Source organism: Colias philodice, chromosome 30, assembly GCF_061535455.1.
Source record: "Colias philodice isolate Cphi_HAF_F1 chromosome 30, ilColPhil1 Martin Lab GWU primary, whole genome shotgun sequence".
Lineage (NCBI taxonomy): Eukaryota > Metazoa > Arthropoda > Insecta > Lepidoptera > Pieridae > Colias > Colias philodice.
This window is the reverse complement of record NC_143115.1, coordinates 2,396,600-2,411,816: the sequence shown is the minus strand read 5'-3', so window position 1 is coordinate 2,411,816 and position 15,217 is coordinate 2,396,600.

Below are 15,217 nucleotides of genomic sequence, written 5' to 3'. Positions count from 1 at the left end.
AATGATAATTAGTGTATTTATTTTAAATAAGTGCAACATTTTTAGAACCATTGGCTCGTTGCTATTCAACATTATGATTTGTATACGTAGTAATATATTATTATTAGTCTGTGTTATGATGATTCACAAGCGCTTCTTAAGAAGTACCTATGTAGTTAGTAAGAAATATAATCGAATTAATTTATTATTTATTTCTCGAGCGCATGAGTCAGGAGTGAAACTTATTTGGCAAGATTCAAAGATAACAAAATCGTCGCTTTACTCCATGACGTGACGGCATTGCCTGGACGGGACCTTGAAAATTTACTCTCAACAATATAGAAGGTACACGTCAATAAAATATATTCAGTTAATTTCAATAGACTATAAATAAGTATGAAAAAGCTGGGTATCGACTTCGCGCTCCTGGCGCGCGCGCCATGAATGACCGCGCCGAGAGTGCGTTCCGCGGAGCGCGTTCCAAATAATTGAAGTATATCAACTAAGCGCGCCTGGCGCGCGTGGCAACTGTTCCAGTGTTTGACCGTTCATCATGGAAGCTAGTCGTGTACGAGCAGTAGCAGCATTTTTTTCTTTAACTCCGGCACAGGGACTCCCATTTCACTACAGATTTCTCTCCAACCAATAAATCGCTCAGAGAAGATCTCTAAGCGATTTATTATGATACGAAGAAATTTTACTGTTCCACAAAACTTCTTTCGTACCATATAGCTGAATTAATTTACGGCAACTTTGGTTATCCATAATAATTATTACTCGGAGCGCAACAAACACAAAAAATACGACAAACCCGTCTCCATTGGCGCGCGCGCCACGTTTGATGCGCGGTAAAAAACCGACACCCGACGGAACGGACCGCTCCGCGTTCGACCGCTCCAACGAACATTTTGGCGCGCGTTCCAAACTGGTATCCATTTCACGCGGCTGGAGCGCGCGCCAATGTTCGACCTCTTGGAGCGCGAAGTCGATACCCACCTTAAGGGTCGGATTGATCCAGCCAAAGAAAAATGTACAAAAGTACTCTCAGTGAATAAATTATTAATTTATGCCTGTATTTTATTCCATTGATACCTGAATTTCGTGTTATCTCTCATTCCCTGTATAAACATGACTGAACATCTATTTTAATAACGCCAAGAGCGTAATAACATTCCGTCTTAATGAAATTGTACGTGAAATATATAAACATTGACGATGTTGGTGATAATTGATAAAGAATAAGGATTATTTTTCCGCCCAAATATCGACCAATAGAATTGCACCATTCGACGTCACGTGGTACAACCTACATGGTATTATACTGATAATTTTTTGAAAATTTTCTCTGGTCGTTGACGTCAAACTGACAGGTTGAATTTAATTGTGAAATTATTGGCGGCCGACATTTGGGACGGAAAAATAATCCCCCGAATACCACACGAGCTTCAAAATTATCTGGCATTTCCCTCAAGGTTCCCTGCAAACAAATAAAGTCGTCAAGTTTTTCAGGAAAAATCACTCGCGCTTCGCGCTCGTGATTTTTTAACCTTGACTCCTTCATTTGTTTGCAACGAACCTATCGGAAAATACCCGATAATTTTGAAGCTCTTGTGGTATTATAAGTGATAAAATAATTCAATTTATTTTAGGCAATATATTAACAGACGATGTTCGACTGAAGAAAATTCTCAATTCGACTGCAATTTTCCGTGGAATTTCAATCGATTGACGTGACTATTTTTGAAGTGAAACTTCTTAAAGCGCAAGAGATAAAAAATTTAAAGGTCGCGTCATGGCAATACCGTCACATCATGGAGTAAGGCGACGATTTTGGAATCTTTGAATCTTGCCAAAGAAGTTTCACTTCTGACACGTGTGCTCTTTTCATGTGTAAAAAGAAATGATAAAATAAAGTTAGGTATACTATGTCTCTAGGTTTATATTTTGTAAAAAGTTCGTGTCCTACCCTCTATGTGTAAGCCACATTCATGAAAATCGGTTGAGCAGTTATTGCGTGAAGAAGTAACAAACATACAAACTAATTTTGTAATGTTTTCAAAATAAAAATGATAACTGGAACTATAGATGAGATAGTAGTACATACTTATATTTACTGGGCTCGTAGGGAAAGTAAATTTTTTCCCTTCCATCGTGTTTCTATTACAGCTCATATGTCAATTTGACATAAGTAATATTTTACTCTATGTAGGTACCTTGTAGCGTTCAATTGCCTTTGTATTTCCTTGATGGAAATTGCAACGTTTTGAATATTTTTCTGTGTGTATTCCAAAGTTTTAAACGTAACCTAGCATTATTAAAATAAATTCAAATGTTTATAACTGAAAAAATTAGACCGGGAGATACTGACACAAAATTTCGAGTCATTTGTAACAGGATGGCGGTTCTACAGGGGTCTTAGTACGCAATGACAAAAAGAAAAATGATGGTGTGAACGCTGGTAGTTGGTACCGGTGGGTTAGTCGCGTGGGCGTTAGTCGAACTCGTCGGAAAAATAGCGAAAGTCAAACGATTTGTAACACAAAAATTTTAGAATTTACCGATAGCCCATAAAAAAGAAGTAGGCGGTAGTGTCATGCCATACTTTTCCGGTATGACTTACAGCCCGCCATACCGACGCGAATGTGTTGATTTAAAAAAAACAATTATTCAACCATTTGTACCAAGCTAACTTTTGCACAGGTAACCATCGTCGTGCAGCCATTTACGAAAATCGCCATGCCATACTTTTCGGACGATTCCAAATGGTCGCCATACCGCCGAAAATCTGCAAATTTTTTTTATTTCGCCTGTCTTTTTGTACCAGTATTGCATTTGGCTTTTTGGAGAGTATTTGATAAAATGTGACCATTATTATATTTGCCATACTTCTAGTAGGGGGAAAAAGTGCTGTCATACTTGAAAAATAAATTTATTATTAATTTATATAAGTGGAGATTTCCAACACCTAGATCTTTGAAATTTTGTATTTATATTCGTTGATCCTCAAACTTACAGGAAAAATAAGTGCCATACTGTTACAAATCGTTTGACTTTCGCTATTTTCCGACGAGTTCGACTAACGCCCACGCGACTAAGCCGCCGGTACCAGCGTTCACACCATCATTTTTCTTTTTGTCATTGCGTACTAAGAACCCTGTAGAACCGCCATCCTGTTACAAATGACTCGAAATTTTGTGTCAGTATCTCCCGGTCTAAATATTTTGTAACTCTATATTTTGAATAAACAAACAAAGAAACTTTGACGATATATTCCTGAAATAACAAGTAATCGCTTCAGAGGACGCCATATTGAATATAGACAAAAAAAGAAGAAATAAGAATTTAACTTGAAATGATTTTTAAATCATACCAACATAAACAATATAATTTATATTAATAAAGACAAGTTCAGAATCATAATATATTGATTGGAGTCAATGATATTACAAGGAAAAAGTTGTAGATAGCTTATAAGCGCTCAGGTTTGACATGAAATGTGGCTTAATAGCCACATTTTCAGTTAGGTATCTCTTTTTCGCTCACGATACCTACTTGAATCATGCCATCTTACTTTGACGTCCAATCGTGAGTGCGTTAGTGTGCCGTTGAAGATCGAATGTTATGTTGGTAACCTATCTAGACCCTTAATACCTTATTGACGCTATAACTCCAGAATGCACGAACCGATTTCCACGGTTTTGCATTGGTTGGAAAGGTCTCGGGCTCCGTGAGGTTTATAGCAAAGAAAAGGTGTCTCTGGTGGCGAAACGGAGTTCGCCCGGTTTGCTAGTAATTGATAGAAGATATTAATAAATAGAAGAATACACGCTATAAATATGAAAATAATGTACATATAAGAATACAGATAAAGAATTACACATTCAGTATGAAACGTAACTCAATTTGCCGCGTATTTCGCAGTAAAGGGATAAATCTGTTTGTCCGTCATTCAATTACGCGGCCTAATGAGATTTTGTGAATTTGCTTTGAACTAGATCAGTTATGTGAAATGGGTACTCCGTGGTACGGTTTGTTTAACGTGTTTACGCCTTACGGCCATGACTTACGATTGTCTAGTATAAAACATTACATATATTATACAGGATGACATACAGGTTTAATAGTTTCAAAGGGGTAAAGGCATAGCTCATTTCGAGTAAAAAAACAAGCATTACCGAGCCGAAACTTATTAGTTTCAGAAATATTTACGATTAATGAAATAAATTACATTTAAACTTTTTTTTAATTTGCCAAATTCTTCGGGAAAACGATGAATAGTAATAAAAATGTTTTAAATGTATTTGTCACCCTTTTCTTGTGGTTTACGCAATTTATTGCCGTGTGGACAAAACTACGTCATATTTCATACATTAGTTCAATCATCAGACAGATTTACAAGACGCGATTAATTCTATTTTTATGAATAAATCACGCTTTAAAGAAAACTAAATATTATACGCAATTTATGTATGTGTTAAATATGAGAAAAGGATAGAATAAACTTACTTATAACTAAATTTTCAAGAATAATAATAATTATCGTGAAGCTATAAAAAGCTTATTTTTCGTGTTATATGTAGAATATAAACTCTGACCCAGATTTTGATCAATTCCACTCAGTCGATTTTCTAACAAATATGCATGAGTCCATCCTCAAAAACTTTTGGGATAATAGATTAATGGCCGGTTTCACAACTTCTGCTTAGCATATCCATCAGTTAAAATAACAAATAATGTATGGAAATATACGTCGCAGTGCTAATTAGGCTATCAGGAACTTATCAGCATGTGGTGTACAGATCGGAGATCCTAACACATTATAATAGTATTAGATACTACTAGCGGTCCGCCCCGGCTTCGCCCGTGGTACATATGAAAAATAGATGTTGGCTGATTCTAAGACTTACCCGATATGCACAGAAAATTTCATGAGAATCGGTCCACCCGTTTCGGAGGAGTATGCAGACTAACATTGTGACACGAGAATTTTATATATAAGACTAGCGGTCCGCCCCGGCTTCGCCCGTGGTACATATGAAAAATAGATGTTGGCCGATTCTCAGACTTACCCGATATGCACAGAAAATTTCATGAGAATCGGTCCACCCGTTTCGGAGGAGTATGCAGACTAACATTGTGACACGAGAATTTTATATATAAGATTTTATATATAAGACGAGAATTTTATATATAAGATTATAATGTGTTAGGACATTAGATGTTACATTAGATGTAATCTATAGTTTCTGAACATTATCTTGCCTAATTATATATATACCTGATGATGATGATACGAAACCAAACGTTATTTTAGTGTTAATTTTAAAAAAATATAAAAATACCTATTATGTAGTTATGTGAAGTTCGTACTTACGTCTTTTTGAAATCTGGTAGTCTAAACTGCAGTTACTGAAACATAACATTACATGATTACAAATACCTATATACTAAATGTTGCCTATAATTATTGTAAAACTAGGTTCTTTATACCTTCATTATAGTTAATTCGGCCTTTAATTTATATTTTATAAAGCCAAGTGAAGGCGGACGGAAGTCATATGATTAATAATACCTTTACCGAACGTTGTTACAAATTAATTCTTTTGTCCTCAACATTCTGAAATAGAGCTTTAATTATTTATTATACTAGCTTGCCCCGGCTTTACCCGTGTTGATCTAGTAAAAAATAGCTTGTGACTTCTTGATAGTGTAGCTTTTTAGTTTGTATGTTTGTATGTAACCGAATCCTTGAGACTCGAATTAGACCGTCTATAACAGACGGATTTAATTCTTATGGATTTAACTTTTTAGTGTGCAATAGAGAAAAATAATTTGGAAAATCCAAAAGTGCACGCCTCATAATTTTTTTTTAATAAATATTTATTAATTATTATTTTTGTTTATTTAATAACAATTAAACCACATCGAATCAGACCCTGAAAAATGAAAGGGTTCTATTCCTGAGCATACTCAAGCGTAAGAGAAAAAAAAGACTCGATTAGTAAAGTATTTCGGTCGCTATCGTGTTAACAAGAAAAAGGATCCGCACATACAGACACACGGACGTCCAAGACAGAACTTTTTTAAACTGTTTTTTAACTAGTTTAAATAACAAAAATGACATCAAAAATATCATGAACGTTAAAAATAGTGTTTTTTCTTAATATGTGTGTGTATGTATTATCTTACAAGTGCAATGTATGATACATAAAGACATTTTAAGTTTGAAAAATCAGATGTTTTGCGCGAAGTGACAGTAGTACCCACCTCAACGCTTCGCTTATGAGGCGTGCAATAGAAGACAATACAATAATTACATGACTTTATTTTAAGCTTGTTTTAAGTATTTTGAACTATATTTATTACTTAATATTAAAAAAGGAAGAATATTGATCATGAGTCGGTTCAAAAACCTGCGTTTTTCCGCCACACTCGCACTGTAGCTTGCTGTTGCTGTAGAGCTTCGCTTTTATGAACAAACATATCCAAAGATATCTCTTTATTATATTACTGTAGAAATGTATGAAAGAAGAAGAAAATTAGTTACAACACTTATAAGTGTAACTGATTTATTTTACTTAATTTTCTTTGTATTTCATGAATTTTGGTTTTCGTGTGTTTTCGTGTTCCTTTCAGATTAGGACAATAACTTTTATTAATTCGAAAAGCTACAAAAATCTCTACCTAGTCAGAGTTGGGAGAGCAACTAGCAGCTATATTAAATTAAATCAAAGTTTCGTACACTGAAAAATAAGAATAATAAAGCATACTAGACCACACGAACAAGAGCTATGCGGGCAACGCGTCAGAAATTGATTTAGTGTGAACGCAGCTTAATTATTGTCCTGAAAGCTCTATTTAGTATCGCGGAAGCCTTCGTCAGGATAGCACGTATTTCTTGCTCGATAACGGTCGAATTACGTAAAGTTTCAGTGCAGTGTATTAGTGTTGTGCTTTGAAATGGGAATTCATTGAAAGGTAGGAATATTTTTAAGGGTTGGTGAATTTTTTTTTGGTATAGTTGCAATTTTTATATCGTAGATAGATATTATGGTTTATGAATTTCCTTTTTATTCTCGGTTGCGATGTGGTTTATAAATGGTGAAGATGTTTTAGGGTCTATAAAATGTTCCTTTACCGGGTTTTATATTGTAATTCGATGGAAGTATTATTTTTAACGGTATAAACGACTTAATATTACTTGGTTTATTATTAACTAAATGGTTTAATATTTATTGTTTTTTATGTACCACAGATGCGTTAAAATATATGCGTCGTTACAGCAAGTCAATACTGCTCTGCCTAAAATACTGTACCTTTAATGATGTTTTTCAGGTTGCCGTAGTGCTCTACATTCGTGGTTTAAATAAATGTTTTATGAGTCACAAATGACTCAATAAAATATTTAGGAATGTTCGGGATATGCCACCAAAATGTATATACCGTACACTGTTCTATAAATATATGATTGGTTAAGGTTATAACTTATATCCTGTCATGTTTCCATATAGCATACTAGAGGTCCGCCCCGGCTTCGCCCGTGGTACATATTATTATTTCGCAATAAAAGGTAGCCTATGTCCTTTCTCGGGTATCAAAATATCTCCATACCAAATTTCATGCAAATTGGTTCAGTAGTTAAGGCGTGATTGAGTCACAGACAGACAGACAGAGTTACTTTCGCATTTATAATATTAGTATGGATTAAGGTTTGCGTATATGGGAAAAGGGAATAGAAAACGTTAAGAACGATTTAGTAGATTAGTACTACTACTAGCATTAATTTAAGGTACAAGACGAATTTAACTTACCTACCTGTTATTGGTAGATACATCCTTAACATTTAAATATAGGTATCTAGATTTAACAAATTCAATTTTTTACGCATTATTTATTGGTTTGACCATTAATTAAATAGATAAATGTGGATAAAAACATATTTTAAAAGCGAAATATCGTGTTAATATTTAAAAACAATCAAGATAGAGCTTTTTATTAAAGCGTAGAAATGAACTTATCATTTTTTTGTAAGTATTGATAAGTCTGATATCGATAATTGCTTATCAAGCCATCTTCATAAAGAATATCCGAAAGATAATACTTTACGGATAATACTGTCCCTTTGAAGAACGGAAGCTCTGCCTATTGTAAGACAAAGTTATGCTCAAATCAATTGAAAGGACTTCGCATTTGAGTCAGTTAATGATACTTCTCATTTGGTTTTGGAAAGAAAGAAAGAAGATTTATTTGACACCACAGTATTAACACACAATTAACACAGTTTTATATAGACTCTGTTTAAATTTCTCTGTTTTCTGATAGATAAAAATAAATTTTCAGTTGTTTTCCAGGGTAAAAATGATGTTTAAATTTGTAAATGTACTCATGATTAACAATTAAGGTACCTTTAGTGTATAGTGTAGACTCACACTGTTAATAATAATCCATACTAATATTATAAATGCCAAAGTAACTCTGTCTGTCTGTCTGTTACTCAATCACGCCTTAACTACTGAACCAATTTGCATGAAATTTGGTATAGAGATATTTTGATACCCGAGAAAGGACATGGGATAGGTTTTATCCCGAAAATCCCATGGGAACGGGAACTATGCGGATTTTTCTTTGACTGCGCGGGCGATGCCGCGGGCGGAAAGCTAGTTACTAATAAGATTATTCGATACTTCCTATTCGTATGATTTCAATAAAAAAAATTCAGTTACGATGTTTGTCATCGCATTGATGTTTTTTTCTTGTAAGGAAGACTACCTATATTTTTTGTGCCCTGTATGGTAGAATATCTTTATCTACATCTTTAAATATAAAATAGGTCGCAAAACGGCCACGCCACGTATTTGACTATGCTGTAGTCGTAGAGCTTCCTATCTTAATCTCGAATTTTAATATTCCGAATATCATAATCCAGAAAACGTTTGGACATTTTTTCATAACCCCGAATTTTAAAATTTCGAAGTTTTGTTTGCCATATAATCGCAACTCCGAATTTCATTTGCCCATTTCTTTATTTGTACGACGTTTTACAATCCAGACGAATGAGTTCCAGACATACGAAATCTAAATGCACAAAATCCAGATGACCGTAATCCATATGCACGAAAGCCAGATTTTTAAAACACAAATTTTTTAAATACAGTTAATTGATATCCAGACAAACAATGTCCAGATTTTTGAAATTCAAATAAACGATATCCAGCAAAACGAAATCCTTCCAGGGGGTCGCAGCACGAACCTATCCTAACCTACTAAATAGATTTTAACACTTTAACCTTTCTGTAATGGGCAAGTAAAACAATAGCGAGCCGGTTCTGGCACTCGCCGGCCGCTGCCGCGGCACGCTCGCTTCGCTCGCTCGGCTCGTGCATGGGGGTTCACAGTTCAAACCTAACCTAACCTACTGAGTCGAATTTGACACTTAAACCTTTCTGTAATGGGCAAGTAAAACAATAGCGAGTCGGTTCTAGCACTCGCCGGCCGCTGCCGCGGCACGCTCGCTTCGCTCGCTCGGCTCGTGCATGGGGGTTCACAGTTCAAACCTAACCTAACCTACTGAGTCGAATTTGACACTTAAACCTTTCTGTAATGGGCAAGTAAAACAATAGCGAGTCAGTTCTAGCGTGGGGGTCGTAGTTCAAACCTAACCTACTGAGTCGACTTTGACACTAAAACCGGTCTGTAATGGACAAGTAAAACAATAAATTTACTTACTGACAATGTTTATTTTCAGTCGATAGTAAAGGTATAATCACGATTGTATGGAAATCAAATAAAGAGATTATGAAAATCTGGCAATAGTTTATCTGTTATACGATTTTAAGGGAACCAAATAAAAAGATTATGAAAATTTGGCAATAGTTTATTTGGAAAATGGTACGATGGGAAACAAAAAAAAGTATTCTGAGAATCTGGTATAATCAGATCTGTATTATGAGAATACGGGAAACAAAAAAATACTTTTTAAAAATCTGGTTTTGGTGCATCTGGAAATTGATTCATCTGGGAAATTAAAAAAGGAATTTTAAAAATTTGTCATTCATTACATCTGTCTTTTAAAAGTTCTAACAACCGTTTTCGGGGTTTTAAGATTCGGGTAATAGAAATTCGAGTTTTTAATAGGTTACCCTTCCTAAGTTAGGACTTGTAGAGTTAAGACGGATAGAGTTCGACACTTATTGTCTCTACATTAGATCAAATTTTTCAGAGTAGGTACAAGCTCTACAGTTGCGTCTTGGCAACATTTTACATGAGTGTTTTTGTTGGGATATCAATTAACAGGACAATACTTCAAAAAGTATTCACTGTTTAATAATTATCAGACAATTTAAGAAACTGCTAAAGATACATGTGTATGAGGGTTTTGTTATAATATTACTAGCGGTCCGCCCCGGCTTCGCCCGTGGTACATATGAAAAATAGATGTTGGCCGATTCTCAGACTTACCCGATATGCACAGAAAATTTCATGAGAATCGGTCCACCCGTTTCGGAGGAGTATGCAGACTAACATTGTGACACGAGAATTTTATATATAAGAAGAAAGATCTGCTACATTGTCGCAAATGCGGGTTGGAGATGTCACCGTTTGTTCTACGGCATTACAGTTACATCACGATTAGATTACATTAATTTAATAGTCGTAAAAACACCTCTCCTTATGCAATACATACGTTAGTCTGGCTAATTAAATAATGTAGTCCCTAGACGGTAACGCAGCATGACATGCGTTACGTGGTGTCATGCATGGATAATCGTATACATGATTGCAATGACATGAAAACTGCGTGTTGGCAGCTGATCGTTTAAGCTTTCTATTTTCTATCCTGCAAGTTTAATAGCATTTACATAGCACAGTTTAGATTGGTGGCTGTCATGCAAAAGCTTACTGTTTCATACATGATCGATTAGATCGGTTACAGTCATGTAAAAGTGTGGTACAAGCTTAGTGTTGCATAATACTCAGGCTGGATGCGAACTGTATAATAATGCATGATTGCATTGATATTTTTGTTCACTCATGAAGCATGACAATTCACGTAAACGCATGTCATGCTTGCATAACTGTATAAGCAGTCGCTTATTAAAGTGAAACTTTTATTACATCGTCTCAAACTTTTTGGTCTGTGTAGCGCATGTCGCGTGACTGTCGAACCGTACGATAATTATCGTACAAATACGATTATTTTGTGCCTAAGTTTCACTTTTACCGTGGTTTCATAAAACCACACATTTATTTAAGTGTTCTGTCTATACGCTTCATACCCTATATCTAAGCCCTATATTTGAATTGTTTATTTATTCATGTTATTCTATTAGTAAATGGATACAAGATAATATAGTTGTTATTACGTTTTTATCGCATCCATTACATGTATTAATGTTATTGTAATTTCTTTTGGTGATATAATAACGAGTGCGTTAAGAAATTAACGGTTTTTTATGATATTATTTAACCTGACCTTGATCAGTATCAAACTTTAGATCAATATAATGCTTTGACAGAATATAACGAAAAAAATAAATTATTTCTGAAGTCCTAAATGTAAATTATTCTTTTTTATTTTTATTATGGAGACTGACTAAAAGTATATTACGAGAAAAAATACGAATAAGTTAAGATCTACACTATTATTTGAAATTTTGTGTTCATATAACCTAAATTATTATATACGGCAGTGAAGTTATTGTATTTATTAATATTATTAAAAATAATACTTACTATCGAATAATTTAGTAATTTTTTTTAACACTTTTGTTTATATAGATAACCTTAAAACCACACAAATATAGGTAAATGTACAAAACTATCATTAAAACTACGCGGCTACGTTATGATGAATTTAAAATGAAATGGCCCCAATATTCTAATTGCTTTGGGATTAATTTTTATAATGAAAGTCCACTTTATCACTGTAACTTTCAGGTTACGTCAATATTTGTGTTGTTTGTTTGCGTTGGTTCTAATATCTTACGGCTTAATAACTTTGAGTAGTATCTATGTAGGAGGTATTGTTTGAATCTACGGAAGTATTATTAATTATTTAAGAAGAATTTAAAATGCGATTTATTACCTGTTATTTCTTCTTACTATATTCTACCGAAAAGAAAATGCAGGATTTTCATAATAATTTTAGAATATTTTGTACAAATAAGATCTGATACGGAATCTTCGCCTATCGGAGCTCTATCAATAAATAATTAAAACAAGATTAAAACATAAAAATGCTAAGAAAAATATAGTTATACCTATTATTATTACAGCTTAAACTCTGCTTTATAGAAATAGGTGACAGAAAAGTTTTAAACGAAGTTTAATAAAAGCCTTTGTTGTTATTCATTGTTTGAAACATGATTATTAAAGTATATATTTTGCTTTGTATTCTTATTTCTTTTAATATACTTAACGCCGCTCCGTTTTACATAGTCACAGTATTACATTATTTCGTAATTGTAAATATAATAAATAAATTCGTAATTTCGCAATATTTAGTATTGTAGATATAGTATATGTATTTTTACTATCGCAATTTACGCTTGTTCCATACAATAGAATAAGACCTAATACTATGAATATGAAAAAAAAAATCGTAAACTTTAAGTTATTATTTAAAGGCTCCTGAAACAACGAAAGCTATATTAGGAGTCAGTCCATGTTTTGTGTACCTAGGTAATGTGTTTTCCGTTCAATAAATTATTTTTTTATTTTTATTATAGCGTGCTATTATTGATAAACTCATGAATATTAGTATTGTCATCGATCCTGTCCGTTTACAGTAGGTCAAAATCGACTCTAGGAGTCGGCAACATCGAAAACACAGGTGAAGCAAAAGCGTGTTAAAAATAGATAAACTGAAACGAGTTAAAATTGGGGCACAATCGATACGAAACTTTTCAACCCTAAACTCGTAAGAGTCAATATTTTAATATTTATTTTAATACTAGCCGTTCGTTCTGGCTCCGCCTGTGACCCGGGATAAAAAATATTGCCTCTACACTCAGAAATAATGTAGTTTTCTGCTTTTCAATAATTTTGAAATTAGTTGAAAAGTTTTTCAGTTAAACAGTTACAAATTAATATATCTTTTCTGTTTATATATCCTACTATATCCTACTAATATTATAAATGCATAAATTTGTGAGGATTGATGTATGTTTGTTACTGTGCACCCAAATACTACAGAACCGATTACAATGAAATTTGGTGTGTAGGTAGCTAAAGACCCAGAATAAGACATATGCTTTTATTCAGGAAATACCACAGGATCGAGAACTATTTTTCTAAAAAAACGCGGGCGGAAATTGTATTGCCATACTTATAAATAATTTGGAGTTTAATCATTAGGTACAAACAATGAAACTTTTCCTATTCATAATATTACTATAGATACTTATAGATAAGTTTTTATTCAGTAAAAATATTCCATTTTATCAATTCACGTAACTTTGTTGACCAAAAATGATTGAGGTTTATTTACATTATCTATTGTCCGACAGGATTCGATAAACAGAATAAACGGACGCACTTGTAAAGTGGCTCGTAAGTAAATATCTGTTGTTATGAATTTAAAAGTTTCTAGAATAATCGAATTACGTTTTCACTTATGTAAACTGACTAGCTGCGCTCCGCGGTTTCACCCGCGTGACTCCGCTTCTGTTGGATTAGCTTCTGATAGATTTAGCGTGATGATAATATATAGCCTATTATAGCCTTCCTCGATAAATGGGCTATCTAACACGGAAAGAATTTTTCAAATCGGACCAGTAGTTCCTGAGATTAGCGCGTTCAAACAAACAAACTCTTCAGTATTATAATATTATTGTATAGATATATCTGATAATCTGCAATATAATAATGAATATCGCAACCTAATACTGCCAGCCTGGGTACTGAAGTGTGTCTAGGATGTTTGGAGAAACGATTTCAAATTTTCTTTCACCGTTGAATATGTACGTGATACCTGAGTGCTTTCACTACATCACACTACATAGTATAAAACAAAGTCGCTTTCCACCATCTGCGTTTGCTTTACATCTTTAAAACTACGCAACGGATTTTGATACGGTTTTCTCCATAGATGAAATGATTCTCGAGGAAAGTTTTAGTATAATATAATTTATTAGGTTTAGGCAAAGCTGGCGGAAAGCTATAGAGATAAACTACGATAACATGGCGCGCCCCTCCAAAATTCAAAACGTTTGAAAGTATTTGTGAAAGTATTTACAATGCACCACCAAGATTCACAACGCATGTGTGCGTTATGAGACGGCCGTCAAACAAAAACAAATCCACGGATTTGTTGTTCGACTAGTCACGCTCTAATCGCTCATTATTATTAGTAATGGCGCTGCACTGACGTATTCTATGAAAACGATACGTGCGTTGTCTTGGGCGCTCGGCAACTTATGATTAGTTGACCAACAAATCTGGACGTAAAGTACTAAAGACGAATACGTACAACTACATACAAACTCCTTCGTAAGGATGTCACTACACACATTGAAACAGTAATTTGGAGGGGCGCGCCATGTTATCGTAGTTTATCTCTACCTTATTATGTCTACCACTGGTGAAGCCAGGAAATACTGGTAGAATTATATAAGTAGATATGTATCTATCTGCATATAAAATTGATATTTTATAAATGACTTTTCTCACTTCAATTCAATTACATACTTGAAGCGAAAAAACAACAAAAAGACGCGACTATTTCATATTTATGTCTTTATAATATGGGTAAGTAGGTAAACATTAATTAATTTTTATAACCTCTCAAAGTATATCGAAAAAAAATGTTCGCTTTCTATAATATTGACAGAGTTTCAAAAGTTTATTATAAAGATAAATTGAAAAGATTCATCAGAAAACCAATGCCATTTGAGATTTCGCGATGAAATATTTAAAATGTAAAAAATATTTATCCACATTGTATACATTTTGTTTTTTACTAACCAATTTAGACAGTGCGCGCACGAGCAACTTTGTCTCCGCAACTATTTTGTCTCCGCAACTATTTTGTCTCTCCACCCATGGGCTAGTATGAAAGTGCGCGCACGTAGCAACGCAACTCCCCATACAAATTGATGGGAGAGACAAAATAGTTGCGGAGACAAAGTTGCTCGTGCGCGCTCGCTCTTAGTTATTTCAATAAAATAAATGCAATGAAGGTCTCTGAACTATAGATAATACTTTAAAAATAAATATAATATAGAAAGCATCGTTATCA